Source organism: Hoplias malabaricus, chromosome 8 (assembly GCF_029633855.1).
Source record: "Hoplias malabaricus isolate fHopMal1 chromosome 8, fHopMal1.hap1, whole genome shotgun sequence".
Taxonomy (NCBI): Eukaryota; Metazoa; Chordata; class Actinopteri; order Characiformes; family Erythrinidae; genus Hoplias; species Hoplias malabaricus.
Window position 1 is genome coordinate 28,772,971 of NC_089807.1, and position 6,635 is coordinate 28,779,605.

The window sequence follows — 6,635 nt, forward strand, 5'->3', positions numbered from 1 at the left end:
TTTGTTTCCAATAGTGTTAATGGAGCTATATCCGGAGAGCCATTAATCTCAAGAGACGATGTCCATTCTCTCTGTATCAAAGTGATACAGGATACCTAAAAGTGATGAGTTGAAGTGTCATGTTATGGAGGAATTGTTTTGTGCTTGGGTTACTATTGTCAGGGATACAGATGCAGGGTCACTGCTATTAATCAAATGAATTGTATTGTCTAAAATCTTGTTGAATAAGGGAATTATTGATGGGGATTGGTGAACCAAAGAAAAAAATTAACATTCTCTTGAGGATAAGTTTCTAACTCACCAACTATCACATTAATTTTGTATACCGTCACAGGGCCTGTTAGTTTCATGGGTTGATAACTGTTTATAATTATGTCAAATGAGTGCCTGTTTCTTCAATTAGGTTACTTAGGGAATTTGATTGATCAAGTGAAAATACAAGCAAATCTCCAGCAAATACAAATTTTGTTCATTGACACTGCAATGGGTCTTCACTCTTTGTGGCACAAATGTTAGCTAATGTGAATGTAGAAATGATTGATTAATGCACTGATGACCCATCTGGGCCAGCAATGGAGTTGAGAGTGAATGGGATATTTTTATATATGAAAATAAAAAAATGCCTCTTTGTTTACTATTAAATGTAGATGAAAATATTTTGTTTGATTAAGTTGTAGGTGTAGTGACTCCTGTTAAGTGTGTCTCTTGTAGGAAGCATATATATGGTTTTTTATTATTTTATTTCTTTTAGTATAGCTGAGGAAGCCACATAATTTCCAAGTATTAAAGTTAAGAGGGTGCATATTTGTATATTTAGTGTGCCTGTGATGTGAGGTGGTTATATACATATATATGTATGTATGTATGTGTTTATGTATGAGGAGTGTATAAGACAGAGGAGATTTAGAGACAGATGTGTGCAAAAGGGGGCTAAAATAGCATAAATCAAATTTGAAGATAAAATATCCTTTTTTCTTGTGACTGAAAAAATATAAACATATAAATGCAAGCAAAAGCATGAATATATTTATTATGGAGCAATTTCATCATATTATTCTACAATACTGTATTACTCATTTTTACGCTTACACAAAATTCCAAAGAGGGCAGCACGGTGGCGCAGCAGGTAGTGTCGCAATCACACAGCTCCAGGAACCTGGAGGTTGTGGGTTCGATTCCCCCTTCAGGTGACTGTCTATGAGGAGTTGGTGTGTTCTCCCCGTGTCCGCGTGGGTTTCCTCCAGTCCCAGGTTTACTCCGATTCCCACAGTCCCACATTGGCGACTCAAAAGTGTCCGTAGGTGTGAGTGAGTGAATGTGTGTGTGTGTCTGTGCTGCCCTGTGAAGGACTGGCGCCCCCTCTAGGGTGTATTCCCGCCTTGCGCCCCATGATTCCATGTAGGCTCTGGGCGCACCGCGACCCTAAACTGGATAAGCGGTTACAGATAATGAATGAATTCCAAGGATGGTATAATACATCAAACATTGACATGAGGACATATACAGACAATAAAACAAAAAGATTCTGAATAAAATTGACAATTGTAACAAAAATAAGTACTGTAATAGAGTACTTTAATAGAGAATGCAGGTTTTTAATCAATTATGCGGAGAAAGAATGTGTAGTATTAATGCTGAAATAGTGTAATAATATAAAATAATATAACAGTGTAAAAATATAATAATATAACAAACAAATATTGGCATAGGAAGTAATGGACAGCTATAGCCAGACAGTGATGTAGTCGCAGTAGAGCCTTCCATCAAAATAAAGTTTGTCAATGGATGCCCTATGTGTTTCTACCTCTGTGCTGTGTAGTACAAACTACAGAGATATTAAGAAGATCTCTTGACTGATTATTCTTTATTATAATGTGGCTAGGATGATGGCTTTTAATAAAACTTGGTAGGGAGTGATAAACAGTGAGAATTCATAACCCAGAATGATATGGAATGAAGAGTAGGGCTGAAATGTGATGGATCCAGATACTTTCTGATTAGGTCAGAAATGATTTTCTTTGCAGTCCTCTCAGCTGGGAACTCCAAAGGCCGGAGGGCCACAGCTGCGCCCTGTACACACACTCACACTCACACATACACAGCGGTCTATCCATCTCCCTCGGTCACTCCACTGCACACAACAGACTGCTCAGTATCCATGGAAACACTCCAGTGCTGATGCTGTCTAACTGATGATCGACTTTAGGCCAAGGGAGAGGAGGACCACACCATGAAAAGGATATTGGATAAATAAAGTCTGATATACAAACACATCAGATGACCCTGCAGGAAGCAGTTCTCAATTAAAAAAGAAACCAGCAGAAACTTAAAAACAAAAACAGAACCACTGGCACAGTGGTAGATAAGTCTTTCATATTTTTATATTTGCAAGATTTGCTTCCATTAGTTGCACTACACACAGAATATTTGCAAATTATATGCAATTTCTTGATTGAGCTGTATAGTGCAAACTTTAAATAACATAGTTCACATGTAATTGTTTTTCTGTACCTTCCTATTACATGCAAATGTACCTGGCCATTAAACAAATTTAGAAAATCCAGAGCCTATATTCGACCTTTAATGTTTTCCAATTTGTCTGTCTGTGATATTTGTCCATAAAATTGTCCATTTGTCCAGATCTGAAAGTATGACTACCACAATTTTTGTACATATGCCTTTAAGATATATGTGTATGAGACTGGCTGCCCTGAATTACATCTCATTCAAAAACAAGTCAAGGGTGAAGCACACACACACACACACACACACACAAATTTGTGTTTAATGGATTATTTTTTGTTGTAACAACGCTTCTTAGCAATAAATCTTATACCTTTGGAAAGCCTGTTAATTTTCCTTTGCAATGGTGCCACATTTGTAAGGAACATGCATTTGTGGGATGGGCAGTAGCTGATTATGTGGGTTGTGCCCATGAAAAATTGGCCAAATCCTCTCTGCCAATGCCAAACAACTTATTCTGCCATTGGCCCGTTTGGTGTTCAATGGACAGGGTGATTGCAGTTTGAAGAAACAAGACATACTGGCAATATATGTTTTATGTATTGCGTCGACTTGAAGTAATGTGGGTACCTTAACACTTCTCAGCTGTTATCATTGCAGTTTGGCTTCATCTATGCTATATCTTACCCTTTTATGCTAAAACATCTATTTGACTCATAGATTCACTGCATACGTAAAATGCATATAAAGGAAGAAAGATTTTAAAGGAAGATTTCTTAAAATAGTACAGAATCATTAAGAAAGTTCTTTAAGTCTTTTAGGGCACAAAACATATTATACATAGTATGTTCATAGGCTGCAGTCTCAGAAGTACAGGTCCTCAGTAGGACATGCCTCTGAAGAGCTCTTTGACAGCTCTCTCAAATTGAACAGTGTACAAAAGTCATGTGGTGATGTTGATGCAAAGGTTACACCTCTAACAGCTGCTGCAAAATCCAAAGAAATCATGAAACATTTGCTTCTCATGCAAATGAATCAGTTTTTTTAATTGGAGCAGTTTGAGAACATAAATATATATTTTAAATCCATTTGGAAGATTTGACACTCAATTTGAGAAACTGAGTGTCATTTTTCATTTGTGAAATAGGTGCCTAGTGAATTGTGAATAAGTAAACTATGAAATTTAGTGTGAACCATGAACAAAACTTCACCATGTAGCTGAATACAAAAACAGTTATTACCTTTGCCAGACAACAGATGGTTTATATTGTGCTAGGATGTTCAAGAGCAAAATTTTGGTACAGAAGAATTGGCATTGAACATGGTGAACCTATGATCCTGTGCAGCTGCTTCAGAATTTCCATTTAATATATTGTTTCTATAAAAGATTTATATAAAATTTGTATGTCAAACCAGACACACTGCCTCCCCCCAGAGGTCAACGGCTATAGCTCACATCTCAGTCTGCTTACCAAAAGAAACAAGGCTTTTAATCCTGGCAGAAAAACAGCTTAGGCCAGGATGGCTGAACAACAGAAAAAAAGCATTGTTATTGTTGAAACTAAATATTGGATATCCATTTTTTTATTTTGCTTGGAATAAAATTCTCATGATTGAAAGATCGTATATTGTATACAGAGCTGGACTGCCCTATACGCTCACTACACACACTGCATAGGGCCCTGCAAATTAACAAAGGTCCCCTCATCATCCCCTCACTTCAAAATAGGGAGATTTAGCGTATCATCAGAAGATAAAGCCAAACTATCCTTCAGGAAATAAAAAGAGGGGTAAAAAGTCTCCACGAGACAGAGCTGTGGGAACAGTAAACTTGTGACTTCTCAAGGTTGGATTGTTAATAAATAATAATCTACTAACACAGTTACAGTGTTCAGGTAGAATGGCCCCTTATCAAAAAATTTAGCTTAGAGCCCCAAGAAAGTCTGGACCGGCTCTGAATGTATACTCTATACTGGCTTTTCTAGCACTGACTTTCATTCCTTTTTATCACTCTTGTCACATGCATGGGAAGATGACAAAAATAGGAGTTTGGATATCTTAGGAGAGCAAAAAGAAATGTGTCTGGGGAAGGAACATTGATATAATCGCACCAGTGCCATCACAGCTTGAATGACGCAGATTTGGATATTGGAAATTTTTCATTCAGTGAGGGGTCTCTTAATGTTCGACTTTCTTCCTGCTGAGGTGCTACTAAATGAAATAGGAAATGTCAGACCACACTTAAACACCCCAGAAAGCAAAAAATGCTTCTACATTAATTTTAAGTGTGTGTGTGTATGCGTGTGTGTGTGTGTGTGTGCATGGAACTATGTATTGAACTTACTGTGGGGAAAAATATAGTCCCATGATTCCCATCATACCAGCAGGACATGTTGCTGGTTATTTTGAAGGAAAATGTCTTTTTTATGAGAAAAATGCAGTTTTTATCTGAAGATGTAAAAGGACTACTTTTGGTTTATGCATTTAAATTAATGGTTCAGAACATTCAAATGTACTTTCCAATTCTCCCATGTTAACCATTTGTTAGCCTATAAAGTACTAGAAGTCAAATTTTTTTAAAAAAAAGAAACATTTCCCATATTGGCCATCTTATCTATGTCATTCATTCATTCACTCATTCATTCATTATCTGTAACCACTTATCCAGTTCAGGGTCGCGGTGTTATAACAGTCTTCTGTTTATAAAACAATCAGCCATTTTTACCAAAAATATATAGTAAGCAAAATTTTGTAAGTGATGAAGTAAGGAAGAATCAAATTGCTTTTTACTCCTTGACTGAACTAGTTTATGCTCAACGGGACCTCATTGAGGTAACCAAGTTGAAATAAATTTAGTAAAATATTGCCGATACATCCACACCACTAAATGTCAGTATAGTGTCTTTTTCATAAAGTGCAGAAGAGTTATTTCAGAAAATGGTTGGAAGTAGTATGGCTGTGTTTCAAATCCTAGGCCGCAGTCTTAGAAGTATAGGTCCTCAGTAGGACATGCCTAACCCCTGAAACCTAATGTTAAAATCTTGAAAATTATAACATTCCTTCATTATCTGTAAGTGCTTATCCAGTTCAGGGTCGCAGTGGGTCCAAAGCCAACCTGGAGTCATTGGGCGCAAGGCGGGAATAAACCCTGGAGGGGGCGCCAGTTCTTCACAGGGCAACACATACACTCACACATTCACACCTATGGACACTTTTCAGTCGCCAATCAACCTACAAACATGCGTTTTTTGGACCGTGGGAGGAAACTGGAGTACCTGGAGGAAACCCATGCAGACACGGGGAGAACACACCAACTCCTCACAGACAGTCACACGGAGTGGAACTCAAACCCACAACCTCCAGGTCCATGGAGCTGTGTGACTGCAACACTACCTGCTGCACCACCGTGCCGCCCTCATAAGATAATAGCAATGTTAAATGCAGTTTATTCATTGTAATATACGCATAGTATCTTGGAATATGATTCTAGGAGTATGATTCTTTGAAGCTATTTGCAGCATTCCAAGGTCAGCAGGAACTTCTGTCCTGCCTGACAGATGGAGCATTAACATACATTCCCAACAGACTTCACACCCCACCCCCACCCCAACAGACACACAGGACACCATCTCCTGCCAAAACACCTCCTTGTCCTCTGTCTCTGCTTTATTCTTTAGGTTTTCTTTCAAGCAGATGAAGCATAGTCAGTTGTACCTAATCTCAGTGATCTTCCTTAATGCTGTTATTATATAATAAAAGGACAAGGATCAAAAGGTCACATGTAGTCTTTGGTGGGGAGTTTTGCAGGCTCTCTTTCTTGTTCTCAGCACTGCTGACATTTGGTATGTCATGCACATACAAGTATTCCAAAACAAGGTTACGCTTCCCTCTGCAGGAATAAGTAATTGACGGCTTGACACTGGAAAACAAAAGCTCTATTCATGATAGCAAATTGAATTTAGTAATATCCACTAATGCTTAAGAGAGAGACAGAAAGAGGGAGACAGACAGACAGACAGACAGAGAGAAAGAAGCAGAGAATGCTCTTCAAGGTAATTACCTTCAATTTTATGCTATTCAACCCCATCAAACAGCCACAGCACAAAATACATCCCCAGAGAAATGAATCAACACATAAACAGAGTTGCCCTCTGGTGCCTGCAGATAACGAA